Source organism: Mustelus asterias, chromosome 18 (genome assembly GCF_964213995.1).
Source record: "Mustelus asterias chromosome 18, sMusAst1.hap1.1, whole genome shotgun sequence".
NCBI lineage: Eukaryota > Metazoa > Chordata > Chondrichthyes > Carcharhiniformes > Triakidae > Mustelus > Mustelus asterias.
This window is the reverse complement of record NC_135818.1, coordinates 39,896,429-39,916,008: the sequence shown is the minus strand read 5'-3', so window position 1 is coordinate 39,916,008 and position 19,580 is coordinate 39,896,429. Positions and strand designations below refer to the sequence as shown.

Here is a 19,580-nt window from a genome sequence, read left to right as displayed (position 1 = left end):
AATGAATGATTTGGATAGAGCGCTAAAGCACTGCTGTCCAATAGGGTCACCACATGTAGCAAATTGATGCTGTTCATTTTAGATTTACACAATATTGAGTTCTATTAAAATTGCAGTGGTGGGTATTGTTATAAAGCAGAGGTGGATCCCCCTCTGAGTACTAATACCGAAACACCTAAAGAGGTGTACCTCACTCTATAACCTATAAAAAGTGTGTGAAGTGGTGTGACCTGTTCTTCAGCAACTTTTTGTGGTTAAAAAATATAAATCCCTGACGTTCACTCTAAAATCAACACGTAACAATTTATTTATCTAACAGTGAACAAATCAACTAATCGATTAACAAACCGAATAAATCCCTTCTAGCTATTAACTATTCCCGAATAAAACAAGATTCTAATGGTATGCTGTTCAAATAAATACAATTCCCACTCATCAACAAAAACAGAATTTAGTCACTCTAAATTACAAGCAGGTTTTGTGTCTTCCAGAATATTCTGGGCTTTCTCTGTTGATTCTTCTGTCTGGAACTTCTTTCTTCTTTGGTACCGTTGCTATCTAGATGGTGCTTTCTCCAAGACATATAAGAAGCTATGAGAGCCAGCAATTCTCTCTCTATCGAGAGAGAGTTGAGAGCCGAGAGCTCTAGCAGGTGGCAGTTGCTCTCTTTTCCTTTGTCCCACTGCCCCCTTCTTTTATATCTGTGATGACATTATCAATATTTCCCACAATAGGATTGGTTCTAGGTTGTCAAAATCATCAGATTTAAATTCAATAGGTTTTTGGTATTAAGTGTCTGATTCAAATTGAACGGCTAAATACAAAAGCCTGTCGTCTTGGAAAAAACTGCTGCTTGGCCTTTCGATACAAATATTTCAGTTTGGGTTCTCTATGTACTTGCATTTTAAATCTCTAAGTATAGAAAAAGCACCACCTTTTAATGGGACCACGCAATGATATCCCCCCTAGCATTTTACAATGTTACAAACACCAAATTCTAACTTCTGACCTCCGAATCTACAATTACTCTACCCAACTTCACAACAGAATGAATATGAGTGTCACTTGTTAGGCCACTATTTGTTCATCTGTTCTTAATTGAGCAAGGAAGAATCAACAACACTGCTGTCAAACCAGAGTCACATATCAGTCAGGCCTTGACTATGCTTGTCAGAATATAGTTAGTTGTTGTGTTCCTAGTTACCTGGAAGCTGAATGGCCAGTTGCTTCATGAAGCAACACACATACCTTTTAACTTCTCTGTTCCTGTACTCTTTGGATGCCCCTAAATGATAATACATTTAGATGTGCGGGATTACACTGCAAAGGAGTGATAGTAGCGTTGGCCTTCCGAAGTACAACTGTCTAATTGTTCTTGAAATTTTCTTGGCAAATATAATAACACAGGAAATGCTAACTGAAGAACTTGGTTTTGTTTAGCTTGTAGATCTTGCAAAACTGTTGAGGTGTGTGAATGAAATCGTGCTGTATGGTTGCTAATGAGGGTTGAAATATGCAATTCAGGTGAACTGGGGTGATGCTGCAACATATAAATGTATTCAGCCTTCACTTTAATAGATCAGTTGAAACGAGCAATACTATTAGCATAAAAGGGAAGATTACAGAAGGTTGGCCACGAGGCAGAGGTCTATTAAACGTCCGTACACCGTGCTTAGAAATAGCTGGTGACAGAGCATAAGAAAGAGTCAGGAGTGTGGAAGCCAATACTTGAGATTTGTTGAAACTTTTTGGTCTCCAAGATTTCTAATACATCAACTCTGATAAATAGAATGGTTTACTCTTGAAGAAATGTAATTTTCTGAAATAAATTGGAGCATAGTCAGAAACAGAACACTTCTGTTAACAGATGGTCACCAGAGTGTATCAGCAGTTATACTTTGTTGAACATTTGTGGGACTGCCGTGCTTTTGTTTAAATTCAAACCAGGCAGACCAACTGCGATTGCTCAAGGCAGTGCCCCGAGGGGCATCCAAAGAGTACAGGAACAGAGACGTTAAAAGGTATGTGTGTTGCTTCATGGAGCAACTGGCCATTCAGCTTCCAGGTAACTAGAAACACAACAACTAACTATATTCTGACAAGCATAGTCAAGGCCCGACTGATATGTGACTCTGGTTTGACAGCAGTGTGGTTGATTCTTCCTTGCTCAATTAGTTAAAAAAGGCTCAATGCATGGACATGCTCCTCTGTCTGCAAAAACAGGGCCCCTTGTGTGAATACATGTAGCTTCTAGCACACGTAAGTGAGCCCGATTGATAATCTTAAATTGGTTGTCAGTTCAACACAATCAGGACTGTTTAGTAAATGAATCTAAAACTTGGCAGTTAACTGCTCACATATGCATTCAAATGTCAAAGCCGCTAACTAGAAGAATCCACTTGCCAACCAACCAACACTATATATTGTTGTTCCCTTTACTATTGGCATTTTTGTGATAAGTGCAAGACAAAACGTTTTAACAGCATGTCTCTTTTTTCAGCAATACTCAAGTGCTTAAATTGTTAGGTTGAAAGCTCCTTGCTAAGGTGGACTTGTGGGTCAGTAAAATAATCTAATCATGTCATCAACAGCACAAGGCTTGTAATGATTTTCACTTAAAGATGGGAAGCAAATATATACATAAGTGTGGAAAGTAGAAAGGTGTTATATATCAACGATCCTCAGCATGATACGGTGAAAAATGTTAAGGAACATTTTACAGGAAACCATGTTCAACTCAAGACTACATAACAGCAAATTCATGCATTACAATTCTTCAAAGAGGATACCTAAGGAGGTCAGCAATCCAACAGAAATAATCTACATGAATTTTCAGACAGGATTTTCAGACAGGAATTTCACAGAGGCATTTCAAGGTTAAGATGTTTGCAATTAATGACGAATTAGCTAACTAAATTACACATAAAAGCTCTGGCAGGAAGGGTAGTGATCAATTAAGCTCCCTTGGGATCTAGGTCCCTTACTATTCAAGCTATTCATGAAAGGCTTTACGATCATATTACAAAATTTGCCAGCAATACCAAGCTATGTGGCAGCGTAGCACTCTGAAGGCACTTAATCAAATTAAGAATGTGGGCCATATTGGGAGCAATTGGATTTTGTTAAAGGTTAAATTATGAAGCAGAGGCGGATTTACAATAAAACATACTGTGCCTAGACGCAGGGCCCCGACCAATGGAGAGGCCTCACACAGATAAACATACTGGGGATCCAATCAGAGACCAATTACTCGGCATTATTAGCAGGCAATGGAAAGTGAAATTGGACTCTGATTGGTGAGTCTAAAAGAGTGGAAAACACTAGTCCGAATTGTACGAACTGTCAACTTGAGGCACACGTGAGGAATGAAGAGAAATGACTAGGTGAGGAAGGAGAGGCAGAGGCTGCTGAGGTGAAAGGCAAGCGGGGTTGCCACTCAACCCAGGGCAGGCCAGCAACAGCGAGGTGCCGAAAGCAGCCACAAGATGAGGTCAGTAGCCGAGGGGAGCAGCAGGCGAGGCAAGTAGCCACTCAACCCAGGACTGAGGGCAGGCCAGCAATAGCAAGGTGCAAGACGCCAAAAGCCACCACAAGGCGAGGTCAACGAGGTGAGCAGCTTTGCAACTGGAGCAGGGCAAGCCAGCAACAGCATGGCGCCAAAATCAAGCCACCATAAGGTAAGGTCAACCGCCGAGCGGGGGTGAGGCAAGTGGGTTTGCGATTCAGGTTTGGGCATGCCAACGACAGTGAAGCATGAGATGCTGAAAGCCGCCATGAGGTGAGGTCAGCCACCAAGGGGAGCAGCAGGCAAGGCTAGCAGGGGACTCAACCTCAGGGCGGAGGGTAGGCCAGCAACAGCAAGGCGCCAAAAGCTACCGTGAGGTGAGGTCAACTGCCAAGTGACGGGAGCAGGCAAGATGAGCAGGCGACTCAACCTAGGGCGGAGGGCAGGCCAGCAACCGAGAGGTGCTGAAAGCCACTGTGAAGAGTGGTCAGCCACTGAGTGGAGCAGGTGAGGTGAAAAGGTTTGCAACTTGGCCAGGGTAGGTCAGCAACAGCAAGGTGCAAGGTGTGATGGCCTGAATCAAGCCTTAGCCATGAGGAGACGACGAGTGAAACAGGAGGTTGTCTTGGTGACCCCAGATGAGTGGGATGATTGAGATTGTGAAGGTTGGGTTGGGGCTAGTGTGTGAGGGCAGAAGAGTGTGAAAGGATTGGCCACAGTTGCAAACTTGCAGGGAGCATGGGTTTGTAAGGGCTGGGTTGCATTTTGGAGGAAGAAATGTTTGAAGGGGAGGAATGGACAAGAGGAGAGAGTGTTATTTGAAATCCAGCATCAGAGCTTCATAGTTAAAAGGTGAATCCAATCTTTGAAGAGCTTGAATTTAAGCTGATAAAAGGTGGGATTGACTGTGCAAATGCCTGCTCTTTCAGACACTTCATTAAAAACAAGATCAGTTTCTTTAGCAATATAAGCGACATTATTAATCTGGCAGTCAAAAATGCAGAAAACTAAAGTTGAGGCAAGAGGCCGAAGCTAGGCAAAAAGACAGTTTGTCATTTTACTTTAAAGTTCGAAGTATCGAGTAGTGCACAAACTGTATCTTCATCCGCAAAAATATGCGTGAATTATCTGATAACTTAGACTTCTGGAGATACCACATCACCTGAAAAAGTTGAACAAGAAGTGGACTCTGAAATGACAACAGAACTACGAAATATTGCTGATTCTTCTGTTGAAGTGCGGGATGAAACCTACCCTGAAGATATTGCCTTATGGCCACAATCTGGTTCATTGAGCATGATAAAACATAGGTAATATGGAAAATTTGAGAATAAAGAGTTTGAGGTTGAAGGCCAAAAGCAGGTTTGGGGGAGTCTTTGTAAGACTCATTTTCTGAAGGTGAAGAGAAATAGGATAATGGAAATTAGAAATTGGTTGATGTTTTTCAGAAACTTCCAAAGCAGTCCAGTTATGTTTGCAAATTATTCCTGGAAACTAGTAAAGGGAAACAGGTATTCGTTGAAGGGTACTCTGACTGGAGAAATGTTAGAAGAGATATTGTTCATAATGAAACTTCCAAAGCTCACATTAAAGCTATGTGCGAGTTCATTCGAAGATGTAAATTATCTGGAAGAATTGATTCTGTGCTATTGGCTCAGTTTGAAAAGAAGTGTTCTTATTGGAGGAAAATGCTGAGACGTGTTGTTGCCACGATCTTCTCTGGGACTATCTAGAAGAGGATAAGAAGAATCCTCATTGTCAACTTGAAGAGGTAATTTTTTTAGCCTGCGTCGACTATCTCAGTGAATTTGATGAGCTTCTCAGAGCATTTGAAAGTTATCAATATTGTGACTCAGGGAAGATCAACTTTTTACATGCACAGAACCTACAATGGCTTTATCATTATGATGGCAAAATGGCTCCAAAACCAATTCAACAACAAGTAAAAGATGGCGAATACCATTCCATAATTTTTGATTCAACATGATGAGTCATATGGACTAATTAATATTAATGTTAAGGTATGTGACCAGCGAAGGTGAAATTGTAGAGCAATTTCTTTGTTTTGTGCAGTTACAATCCCACACTTCTGAATGACGGGAGACAACTATTTTGGATATCATTGCAAATTTAGGTTTGGATATCCAAAATTGTCATGGGCAGAGTTTCGATAACGCAACAAACATGGCAGGAAAATATTCAGGTCTACAAGCAAGATTGAACAACGTAAACCCCTATGCATTATTCGTTCCATGTTCTAGTCACTTCTTGAATTTAATCTGCAATGCTGCAGCTGAACACTGAGGGAGCTGTACGTTATCCGCAATGCTGCTACGGTGAGGGAACTGTATATTTTAGGACTTTGTTCAAAACATGTATGCCTTTTTTTCAATTTCCACAGTCAGTGAAAAATGCTGCAATCACATTTGAACCAATGGGAAACATTTGATGGTCATTTGATGGGCAAATGGGAAACATTTGATGGTCAAATGAATTTGTGACACCAGGTGGTCCGTTTGTGCAGATGCTGTTTTGGCTTTGAAAATGAGCTTTGCTGATACAAAGGAAACCTTATTAGACATAGCCACATCAAATTCAAAAAAAGCACATGTGAAAGCCGGAGCAAAATCCTTAGCAGTTAAGTTTGAAAAGTTTGATATTACTATTTTACTCTTTTGTGGAACTGTTTACTTCAAAGAATTAATGCCATCAGCAAATCATGGCAAAATGTTGATCAAACTTTATTGAATGCTGTACAATTGTTAGTCTCAGTAAAAAAAGTTTTGTCATGGAAGTTGAAAATAACTATAGCTCGGTGGAAGCAGAGGCATGAACATTGACAAAAAATATAGGTACCTTGATGATGAGAAGCATACAAGACATAGGAAGTTATTTTTCAATGAAACTAGAGACAATGAAGTCACTTTAAAAGGGAAAGAGAAGATCAATATTAAAACTGACAGTTATTTGTGACACATTAATGGTGCAATTGCAGGGTCGAAGTGAATCTCTGAAGATAACTGTTGATTTATTTTGCGCGCTTTTTGACAGAGGTTTGAATGGAAATGCTAAAAATCCACTGTAGTAAGAAATTAAGTGAATTCTACTGGGAGCACATAGACACAAGTCTTTTTGACGATGAAGTGAAACAATTCATTCATTTCATTGATAATGATAAGCTGTGTGTTATGAAGTGATTTGTACAGACTTGTACATAATGGTTTGCAAGCAATCTTTCCAAATGTGGAAACCATTCTGAAAATATGTTTAACAATATCTGTCACAAGTGCGTCTGATGAATGTTCTTTTTCTGTATTGGAAAGTTAAAAATGATTTGCGAAGAACGATGAGTTAGAAACATTTGACAAGTTCAGCAATATTGAAAGTGGTTTTGAAAAGATTTTACCAATGATAAAGTAATTGATGATTTTGTCGAGAAATAGGGTAGAAAAAAGGTAAATTGCCAAGTAAGAAAATCTTAAAAATACACCCCTCTTCCATATTCTTTTATTTACTTTCTATTTTTCAGAACAAACCATTGCTGGTCCAACAATGACTGCAGCTGGTCACATGCTGATAGTTCTAACCACCATTGCTCTCAAGACTGGCCTTCAGAAATTGTCTAGGACAAAGAACGGAATCCTGTCAGACAAATCCATTTATACTGGGCTTGAACTCACTGGACATTCCATTAAAGTGAATTTACGGCAAAAATTTCTTTGATTTTGAGAAAGTAAGAATGTAAACTTTTACTTTTCAAGCGGAATGAGACTCAGTGAAAGGGGTGGCATGCTGACACAGTGGTTAGCACTATGCCTCACAGCGCCAGGGACCCGGGCTCAATTCTGGCCTCGGGTCACTGTCTGTGCGGAGTTTGCACATTCTCCCCGTGTCTGCGTTGGTTTCCCTAGTGTCAGGGGGATGAGCAGGGTAAATCTGTTAAATTATGGGAATCGGGCCTGGGTAAGATTGTGGTCGGTGCGGACCCGATGGGCCAAACGGCCTCCTTCTGCACTGTAGGGATTCTATTAAATATATTGAATGGCAGTGTATGAATCTTGTTGATTGGAGTATTTGCTCTGGCTCTGGACTGGCTCATTCTGTCCTGCACTAGCTTGTGCTTCAGTGATGTCCTGAACTGATTTTTCCATTTCATTGCTCATCAGCAAGTTCCAGGTTAGCTCACCTCAAGACTCACACATTGCAGTATTGACCATCTTTACCGTCATTCTGACAAGAGGTAAGCTTGGATTTCAATTCAGTAATTATTCATACAGGTATGTTTTTACAAGTGAAAAACAGTGATTAATTTGTGTATTTTGTGGCTTTCACATTTGCGTTCTGTGGGGTAAGGGTATGAGGTTGGCAGGGGTAGGGGGCAGAAATGAAAGTAAGCTCGGGACCCCACGAACCGTAAGTTTGTCTCTGGAACCAAGACGTGTACATAATGAAGGAGTGAATGTGAATAAAGATGGAAAGGGAAAATTATTCACTTTAAAGATCCAGTTAAGCCAAAGCTACTAACAAGGCAATCATTTATTTAGATACATTCCAAAAAAATTGATTATCAAAACAAATTACTCTAACCGTGTACAGCTATAAGAGGCCAAATTTTGGCACCTTAACTGCAAATGAACACGGAGATGAAGAAGAGCTAATAGTTTAAGCCAATGACTTGGAAATTTAATTTATGAAGATGTATGACTAGAACGGAATTTAAAAGAATGGATGAAATGGTGAGTTTGGTTGATAGAATTATAGCCCAAGCCTTCTGAGGAGCATTATTCACTATAGTTGGCAGCACCTCTCCTACTTTTCTGTGCTACAACAGAGCTCCACATTTATAGCTGGATCTTCCTATCCTGGCTTCTTAAGAAATGTGGAGTGGCCTTCCATTGAACTGCATCCTGGTATTGCTGGATTGATTTTGGCGAGGGGGGGGGGGGGGGCTGTCAAGCCACACCCCCTTTTGTGCACAAGCTACCATATTCTGCTCAGTGTTCACTAATATTGAAGTTTTGGGACATTTAAACAACTTTCAAGTGTTAATGAGTGAGTGCGAACATGTTGGCAGGCGAGCAAATGGGCAGGCAAGTGAATGTAAGCGATTGGCAAGGCAGCAGGCTGAGATAGTAGGGGCAATTTCCTGAGATGGGAGGGGTGGATGGGGCAAGTTGATTCAGGTTGGGTTTGGAGGAATCGCCAGATTGGGGGCAAATCAGGTCAGAGTGTGAGAGTGTGAGTGGAGAGAATCGAGAGTGAGGGTGGTGTCCAATGTGAGTAAAGCTTAATTATACAATTACTTAGGAGTAGGCTAGAATTTTCTGTCTAACATTTCCTGGTTGATTATCCAGGCAAGTACATTGGAACTTTCCAAAGTCTTCAAGCGTAACCTGGATTTGGCTGTGGCAATTAATTTTCTTTTAAATAAAAAAAAATTGGCTGAAAATCTGAATAGAAATAAGAATTACAATACAAGTAGAGATGTGAAAAATTGTTGGTTCTGGAGCTCCTGATATCACAAACACAGGATAAATTAAAATTAAGGATGTGAGGTGAAATTCATATTTTAGTTTTTGGGGGAGGGTAGCAAAATATTAGAACAATTCTGCAGAATATTAAATTTGGGTGCAGCCCATGAGAGAACACCTGAGAAGGAATGGAATTGACAGACTGAATGGCACTTTATGGTTGTAGCTGCTGTAACTCAACTTAAGTTAAAAATATGCTTCATCTATTTCTGGATCAACAAACCATACAGATGCAGTAGAAAAGGGCTACTAAATACTTCAAACACCAGCAAGTTTTAACAATTTTGGCATAAGATTGAATGAATCCTATGGCAAAATCTAAAGATAATTTAAAAAGTCAGCTGAAATATACTTAGAACATTAAAAGATTCATCTCATACAAGTTCTTTGTAGCATATGTTGAATTCTCAATAGATCATTTCAAAGTTAGGTAATGCAGACATCTTTTCAAACCTTCTTTTCGTTGTAAGCCTGTAGATGATTATCTTTATTTTACTATCTGGACATTGCTTTTGACAAATGGCCAACTGCCTTGCTTCAGTGCTGTTACATTTCGTAATTACCTCTTATCCAACTGACAACTATCAATCATGCTTGTTGAATCCAAAGCTGAGCTTATTAGAGACAGCTATGTTTAAAGGACTTTGGCACTTCACCAATGGTTCAGAACTGCTTGAAAAGAACTAAACATGCTTTGGACAATGCAGTGATGATTAGTAATTTTTGTTCCAATGAAAAGCATCGCGTAGATGTTATAAGCAAGAAAAATCACCTGCTGTTAGCACATAGCAAAAGGGCTCAGCATTTATCTAATCTCTAATACCATTTTGGTGCCCTGAAGGAAACTCAACATGAATAGTGAAAGCACTATAGCCCATCATACAGATATTGAACTCATCTGTTTCAATTTTTTGTTTGCTTCCAGACATCAGGATCTTCTCTCTCTCAATATATATACACGTATATAAAAAAGATCCTGTTACATGTGAATTTTTTATACCTAAATGTGGCATAGATTCAAAATTACACCATTTAGTCTATGAAGCGCCAATCACAATTCTAATTCTGTAAAAAAAGTCAAAACAATGGAAAGTTAAATTGAACATTGAAAATAAATAAGGTGCAATTATATGATAATTAACTGTTCTCATTTTTGATTTGGAGATTACTATTTTGTAAGTGCATTTTAGACACTAGATTCCCAAAATAATTGTTTATTGAAAGTACAATATCTCAAAATATGAACATGCACAAATTGTTGAAGTTTACAGGGCTATGTTCCATAAGCATTTATATATTTTGTACAAAACTAAATATTCAAGAGAGAGAAAATCTATGAAAATTTTAACTGCAAAATGTTGGGGTGTGAGCAACTTCTTTGCAGCAGAAATTTTGGACAGCTTATTTATCATGAGCATTGCATGAAGACATGAAAACAACAAATTGAAAATATTTTGGAAGAACAAAGATCGTTTTTTACTTTGTTCATAAAATATAGAATTTGTGCTAAAATAATATCTAAACAAGAAAATAAATCTCTGGAAATAAATTTTCTGCAAGGTAATTAACCAACCGAAAATTGCTTGCACATCAAACAAATGAAGTATAAGATGCCTTCCACTGACAAACAGCTGTTTTATCACATAACTAAGCTTAACAATGAGAGAGGGAAGGCTAGATGAAGATGGGGATAGTAGTATGTCATTCAGCCCTTCCAGTTATTCTGCTAATGTGATCATGGTTTGTACCATAACTCTATCCACCTGCTTTTGCACCATTTACTATTACACCCTTTCAGACAAAAATGTATCAGTCTCCAATTTAAAATTAATTAAGCTAGCATTTACTGCTTTTTGTGGGAGTGTTTCACACTTTAGTTACTTGGTACAGGTTGCCTGGAACTGCTACAGTTCACTTATTGCCACAACAGGTCTACAGCAGTTGGCATCTCCCTGGCCCTGCACTCAACCCTGGAACACCTGGATGACAAAGATACTTATGTCAGACTCCTATTTATTGGCTATAGCTCAGCCTTTAACACCATCATTCCTGCAAAACTCATTTCCAAACTCCATGTGCTCAGCTACTCCATCTGCGACTGGATCCTAGATTTCCTAACCAACAGACCGCAATCAGTAAGAATCGGCAACAACACCTCCTCCATGGTTATCCTCAACACCTGTGCCCCACAAGGCTGTGTCCTCAGCCCCTTACTATACTCCTTATGCACCTATGACTGTGTGGCCAAATTCCCCTCCAATTCGATTTTCAAGTTTGCTGATGACACCACCATAGTGGGTTGGATCTTAAACCATGATGAGACGGAGTACAGGAAAGAGATAGAGGGGGTGATTCTCCCATCCTAGCACGCTAATCTTTTAGCACAGCGGGCTGGGAGAATCGTGCGTCGGCCGATTCACGTGAGCGTTCGCACCGTGCTTGCATTTCCCAGGCCCGGGTTTCTGATGGCGTCTACGCGGCGCTGGAAATCGGCTGGGAGGTGGGGCTAGCATTTAAATAGTATTTTACATAACATTTAAATGCTATTAGTGGGCCCGGGACTGAATTCTCCGGGCCCACGAGCATCTCCCACCCCGCCAGAGTGTTTCATTCCAGCAGAGATTACTATAGCTCCCCATGTTCAGGGAACTAGTGGGCCCCCAGGGAGTCAGGTGACCAGGAAGGGGGGGGGGGGGGAGAGAGAGGAGAGGAGAGAAGAGGGGGCAGGGAGCGGGCTGCCCCTGGGCATGAGCACCCTGGCAGTGCCAGCCTGTGCTCCTGACACTGCCTAAGGAGGAATGGGGGGGGTCCCGCTGCCACCTTGCGTTGGCATCTGTTCGGGGCTGGAGGGCGGCCAGCAATCGGGGCTGGTGTGTGGGCAGGGTGGGAGATCTTCACTGCTGGGGAGTGGGGTTCAGGGCTGGCCCGCGAATGGACAGGCCCGCGAGTGGGCCAACAAATGAGAGACTGACACTTGGGGCACTGCGTATGTGTAGAAGCCCGCTGATTTAAGCCTCGCTAGCGTGAACAGGCCCCACCCCCTGAAATCTAATGATATTCACGCTGGTGGCCTCCGTAGTGCACAAAGTGTGGGAGATTCTTCTCTGAACTCCCACTGAAAAAAACAGCGTGAATTACTCCAGTTTTCTCACGAATTTGATACTTAGAATTTTTTTGGGAGATTCGCCCCCCAGAGAATCTGGTGAATTGGTGCAACAACAATAATCTCTCCCTCAGTGTCAGTGAAATGGAGGAGATAGTCAATGACTTCAGGAAGCGTAGTGGAGGACATGCACCTGTCTACATCAATGGGGATGAAGTGGAAATGGTCGAGAACTTCAGGTTTCTAGATGTCCAGATCAACAACAACCTGTCCTGGTTCCTCCACCTTAATGCAATAGTTAAAAAAATCCCACCAACGCCTCTACTTTCTCAGGGGGCTAAGGAAATTCGGCATGTCCACTACGACGCTCACCAACCTTTCTGGATGTACCACAGCTTGGTATAGCTCCTGATTTGACTAAGATCGCAAGAGACTACGAAGGGTTGTGAACATAGCCCAGTCCATCATGCAAACCAGCCTCCCATCCATTGACTCCGTCTACACTTCCTGCTGTTTCAGAAAAGTAGCCAACGTAATTAAGGGCCTCATGCATCCCGGACAAACTCTCTTTCATCTTCTTCCATGGGAAGAAAGATACAAAAGTCTGAGGTTACATACCAACCAACTCAAGAACAGCCTCTTCCCTGCTGACATCAGACTTTTGAATGGACCTACCTTATATTAAGTTGATCTTTCTTTACACTCTAGCTATGACTGTAACACTATATTCTGCACCCTTGTCTTTCCTTCTCCGCTATGTACTCTATGAACGGTGTGCTTTGTCTATATAGCGTGCAAGAAAACACTTTTCACTGTATACCAATACATGTGACAATAATAAATCAAATTAAAATATCTATTACCCATTTTTTGAACTGTCAAATCTCAAGGGACAACCAAAGGGGGCTTATTTAACCCTTAATTTATGCAAGCATTTACTCATTAACACAAATCTGGGTCTCTGGGCTGCCAATTAGTACTTGTTTGACAGACTAATGGGCTTTAATGAGTTTCAACACAGACTGATCTGCTGCCAGCTCCAAAATTGCAAATGAGAAAATAATTCATAGCATAAGATATAAAATTTGAAAAAGTTATTAGAATGTGTAATTTCACCAGCTGAGAAATAAAGCTTAGAGAGAGAAAAATTGAAAACAATGAACTCAGGATAAGCAGCAACATTTCCAGCCTGAGTCCAAGTCTGATTACTCTCTCAAAAGCTTTTCCTATTATCAACTATTGATCCCTTTACTTGAAAGAGCACTTACTATACATCCCATGGGAGAAAAAAAAGTGTGATTGTGCATGGAAGCCTCCACCCTCTGTTCCGCAGTGATCTGCCCAGCTATACTTTATAAATGTCAAATGATCCCAAATCAACTACTGTTTCTAGGGGTGGGTGCAGCATGGGGGTGATGGTGGTTTCTAATCTCTTCCTTGACTTGTGAATGTTGTACTTGTGTCATATAGTCCTGTGCTCACAAGTTCACATTTATTTATTTCAACATTTATGTCTGCCAATTGTCATTTAAAACAGCTTTTCTCTTTCAAACAGAAGGAGTTAACAGCTTAAGCATTACTGATGCTATCCACAGCCTAGAAGACAGCTTGGTGACTCTTAAGCTCTTTCGAAAAATGGGAAGAGTAAAGCCGAATGACAAAGTGTACAAGTTGCTCTATGATTGATATGTACAGAAGTGGTCCTGCATTTACTTGTAATCCCATGACCTCTAACACCTGATCTGCCATACTGGTTTACAATTACCAAGTGTTTTCAGGATCTCCCCACTGCCTCTGCCAAACTAGACATTAAATAGCTTTCATTACCAATAAGCGCTAAATAGTATTTGGTTTTAATTTCCCCTAGTTCAGTCATATCAATTTAGCTACTTCTAAATTGGTGAAAAAAGTCAGTTTGGATGCCTCATCTCCCTCTCAAAGGGAATGCAAGTGATGTATATCTATAAGGTTCTGCTTTGCCTATTGCTAGATAGAACACTTTCATGTTAAACCCATTTCCTGCTACCAGTTTCTATATCTGTTAGTGAATACAGGTTAAAATCAATTTGAAATATCTCAATTCATTTCATAATTGGTTTAAATTTCTGATCACAAATCAATCTTTTTCTACGTGTTACATCAGCTTATTTTATATATGTTGACATATCAATATATTCAAAATCATTTATAATTTTAAAAAAAGTGTTTCTCGAACTGAGTAGGCCAGCATTTATTGCCCATCCCTAATTGCCCTAGAGAAGGTGATGGTGAGCTGCCTTCTTGAACCACTGCAGTCTGTGTGGTGTAGGTACTTCCAGAGTGCTGTTAGTAATTCCAGGAATTTGATCCAGCAACAGTGAAGGAACAGCAATTAGAGTCAGGACGGTAGGTAGCTTGGAGGGGAACTTCTAGGTGGTGGTGTTCCCATTGTCATCAGGGGTCTTCAAACAAATACCTATGCAACACCACTAATTAACAGCACAAACAACAAAGCTACTTCTGAAAGTAACTTTATTTTATTACTATTTCAAAAGCTATTAGTTGAGCAAAATAAACCACTTTCTTGGACCTGCTGGAACCCTATGGTTAAAGCATTCTTCTGCATCCACATTTCAGTAGCTAAGTTTTAAGATACATTTTTTGTATCTGAGAGAGAGACAGGATTAAGGCATGAACTGGAAGTTGCGAAGAGTGAATATTTATTGAAACTTCCCTGGATATTTTCAGGGAGCACCTTGCACCATTGTAAATCAGATTTGCCAGCTGCGAGTCCAGAAATCCATGTGGAAATGTGATATTGTAGTGTTGATGTGGAGATGCCGGCGTTGGACTGGGGTAAACACAGTAAGAAATTTAACAACACCAGGTTAAAGTCCAACAGGTTTATTTGGTAGCAAAAGCCACACAAGCTTTCGGAGCCTTAAGCCCTTTCTTCAGGTGAGTGGGAATTCTGTTCACAAACAGGGCATATAAAGACACAAACTCAATTTACAGAATAATGGTTGGAATGCGAATACTTACAGCTAATCAAGTCTTTAAGATACAAACAATGCGAGTGGAGAGAGCATCAAGACAGGCTAAAGAGATGTGTATTGTCTGCAGACAGGACAGCCAGTGAGACTCTGCAGGTCCAGGCAAGCTGTGGGGATTACAGATAGTGTGACATGAACCCAATATCCCGGTTGAGGCTGTCCTCATCTGTGCGGAACTTGGCTATCAGATTCTGCTCAGCGACTCTGCGCCATCGTGTGTCGTGAAGGCCGCCTTGGAGAACGCTTGCCCAAATATCAGAGGCCGAATGCCCGTGACCGCTGAAGTGCTCCCCAACAGGAAGAAAACAGTCTTGCCTGGTGATTGTCGAGCGGTGTTCATTCATCCGTTGTCGCAGCGTCTGCATGGTTTCCCCAATGTACCATGCCTCGGGACACACGACGGCGCAGAGTCGCTGAGCAGAAACTGATAGCCAAGTTCTGCACAGATGAGGACGGCCTCAACCGGGATATTGGGTTCATGTCACACTATCTGTAATCCCACAGCTTGCCTGGACCTGCAGAGTCTCACTGGCTGTCCTGTCTGGAGACAATACACATCTCTTTAGCCTGTCTTGATGCTCTCTCCACTCACATTGTTTGACTTGATTAGCTGTAAGTATTCGCATTCCAACCATTATTCTGTAAATTGAGTTTGTGTCTTTATATGCCCTGTTTGTGAACAGAATTCCCACTCACCTGAAGAAGGGGCTTAAGGCTCCGAAAGCTTGTGTGGCTTTTGCTACCAAATAAACCTGTTGGACTTTAACCTGGTGTTGTTAAACTTCTTACTATATTGTAGCGTAACACAGACCTGTGGCTCAAAAGAAAGGGCAGCATGGGGCATTAAATATTTCTGGATACAAGGTTATTCAGGAAAGATAGGGGAGGAATGAAAAAAGCAGGCGTGGCGGTGTGTGTTAAGGAGAACATTACAGTGCTGGAGAGAGAGAATGTCATGATGTGGAGATGCCGGCGTTAGACTGGGGTAAACACAGTAAGAAGTTTAACAACACCAGGTTAAAGTCCAACAGGTTTATTTGGTAGCAAAAGCCACACAAGCTTTCGAAGCTCTAAGCCCCTTCTTCAGGTGAGTGGGAATTCTGTTCACAAACAGAGCTTATAAAGACACAGACTCAATTTACATGAATAATTACATGCAAATTGAGTCTGTGTCTTTATAAGCTCTGTTTGTGAACAGAATTCCCACTCACCTGAAGAAGGGGCTTAGAGCTTCGAAAGCTTGTGTGGCTTTTGCTACCAAATAAACCTGTTGGACTTTAACCTGGTGTTGTTAAACTTCTTACCGAGAGAGAATGTCCCAGAGAGGTCAAGAATAGAATCTATTTGCTTAGAATTAAGGAACAAAAAGGTGATATGGTGTAGTCTATAGACACCAACTAATGGATATAGAGGGACAGATTTGCAAGGAAATTAGAGAGGTGTAAGAATTAGAGTACTTAAAACTGGGGACTTTGATTATCTAAATATAGATTGGTATTGTACTACAGTGGGTGGCACGGTGGCACAGTGGATAGCACTGCTACCTCTCAGCGCCAGGGACCTGGGGTTCAATTCTGGCCTTGGGTCACTGTCTGTGTGGATTTTGCACACTCTCCCCGTGTCTGCGTGGGTTTCCTCTGGGTACTTCGGCTTCTTCCCACAGTCCAAAGATGTGCAGGTTAGGTTAATTGGCCATGCTAAATTGTCCCTTAGTGTCAGGGGAACTAATAGGGTGAATAAGTGGGTTTACAGAGATAGGGCCTAGGTGAGATTGTGGTCGGTGCAGACTCAATGGGCCAAAAGAGCTCCTTCTGCACTTTAGGGATTCTATGATGCAAAGGACAGAGTGGTACAATAATTTCTAAAGTGTATTTAGAAGAATTTTCTACACAAGTATGTTTCACATCTAAAGATATTGCTGGACCAGGTTCTTGGGAATGAAAAGTTTATTTATTAGTTACAAGTAAGGCTTACTTTAACACTGCAATGAAGTTACTGTGAAATTCCCCTAGTCGCCACAGTCCGGCGCCTGTTCGGGTCAACGCACCTAACCAGCATGTCTGTGTGGCAGAGATGCTAACCACTCTGCTACCGTGCCGCCCTGAAGTGGGCCAAGTAGATCACCTGTCAGTAGGGGAACATGTGGGAAACAGTGATCATCTCTCATAATGTTTAGGTTGGTTATGGAACAGGACAAGGAGAAATCTAGAGCAAGATTAATTATTGGGGAGAGTAAACTTCAATAGGGTGAGAATAGATCTAGTCCAGATAAACTGGATCAACACTTACCAGGCAAAAGACGGAACTGAACAATGAACTGCCTTTAAAAAGACAATCTGGGTACAGTCAAGGTACATTCCCACAAGAGAGAAATGGGAGGAAAACCAGAGTTTCTTGTATGATGATAGAGATAAGGCAGATGAAACAGAAAAAAAGGTGCAAATGACAGACGTCAGGTGGATAATACAATTGAGAATTGGACTCATTGTAGAGGTTTGTAGAGAAATTGGAAAAACAAATACGGGAAGCAAAAAGAAAGTAAGAGATGAGACTGGCAGCTAACATAAATGGGAATCCCAAAGTTTTTTTAATGCATACAAATAGCACGAGGGTGGTAAAAAGAGAAATGGGTTGATTATGGACCAAAAAAGAGGACTGATGCCTGGAGATGGCAACATGGCTGAGGTACGAAATGACTACCATTCATCTGTCTTTACCAACAAAGGAGATGCTGCTCAAGTCATGGTGAAAGAGGTAGTTGAGGTGCTTGGTGGATTTAAAATTGATAAGGATGTATCAGATAGCAGTTTCAGTTGATAAGTTACTGAATGAGATTAATCCAAAGATATTGAAGGAAATAGACATTCCACAAGTTTCCCATCCTCATTACATACAGGGACGATACCAGGGGGGATTGGGGAATTGCAAATGTTACACCCTTGTTCAAGAAAGATTGAAAGAATAAGCCCAGCATCTACACATCAGTCAGCTTAAATTGGGTGACAGGAAGTTTTTAGAAATGATAGTTTGAGACAAAAGTAATCTGGGCAAATGTGGGTTAATTAAGAAAATCAAGCATGGATTTGTTCAAGGAAAATTGTGTTTCACCATCTTGCTTGAGTTTTTAAAAAAAATGCGATAATAGAGAGTAGATGAGTATGATGTTTGATGTAACATAGAAACATAGAAACATAGAAACCCTACAGTGCAGAAGGAGGCCATTCGGCCCATCGAGTCTGCACCGACCACAATCCCACCCAGGCCCTCCCCCCACATATTTTACCCGCTAATCCCTCTAACCTACGCATCCCAGGACTCTAAGGGACAATTTTTTTTTTTTAACCTGGCCAATCAACCTAACCCGCACATCTTTGGACTGTGGGAGGAAACCGGAGCACCCGGAGGAAACCCACGCAGACACGAGGAGAATGTGCAAACTCCACACAGACAGTAACCCGAGCCAGGAATCGAACCCGGGATCCTGGAGCTGTGAAGCAGCAGTGCTAACCACTGTGCTACCGTGCCACCGATGTGGTATACATAGACTTCTAAAAGCTAGTTGATAAAGTGGTGCATAACAGACTTGTGAAAAAATGTAAAGCTCATGGAATGAAAGGGACAGAAGCAGCATGGATGCAAAATTGGTTAAGTGACAGGAAACAGAGTCGTGGTTCACAGTTGCTTTTTAGACTTGAGAACATTTTGAATCAGGGTTCCCTGGGGGTCAGTATTAGCAATGCTGTTGATTTTGAAATGTATTAATAACCTAGCCATGGGTGTATAAGGTATAATTTCAAAATTTGTGGATTACACATAACTTGTAAATATTGTGAATTGCGAGGAGGGTAGTGTTAAACTTTACAAGGTTGGTGAAATGGGTGGACATCTGGCAGCTGAAATTTAATGCAGAGAAATTTGAAGTGATACATTTTGGTAGAAAGAACAGGAAAGGCAAAAGGGACCTGGGGGTTATATGTGCATAAATCATTTAAGATGGCAGGACAGGTTGAGAGTGTGGTTAAAAAAAAAGGCTCACAGGATCCTGGGCTTTATATTATAATTGGCTATGCCTTGCTATGAGACTGATTCGGGATCAGCTTTAAGGCACACAGGGTATTTGTTGTCCTGTGGAATTTCTGGTTGTGTGTTATCAGTTCAGGCCATGGTGTTCTTTTTGCCATCTCTCACTTATCCACTTCATTTTGTTGTTGGCTTTTAAAATGATGGGATTCTTCCCACAGACATTGTCATAAGTTGTCAATGTTTCATTTCTTCAAATTGCCTTTCAGGCACATCTTCAGAGCACTTCTGTCCTCCTCTGATGCATCTGCCCTGACTGAGCTGAGAGAAATGACCTACTTTGTGAGTCTTGTGTCTAACAACAGAACTGTATGACTAGGCCAAAGAGC

At 41.1% G+C, this 19,580-nt stretch overlaps 1 protein-coding gene across 18 annotated transcripts in view; it reads right to left on the bottom strand.

Annotated features, from left to right (window-relative positions):
• Positions 1 to 19,580, bottom strand: part of ralgapa1 (Ral GTPase activating protein catalytic subunit alpha 1) — a 244,010-nt gene that overhangs the window by 84,585 nt on the left and 139,845 nt on the right. The window lies entirely within an intron of this gene.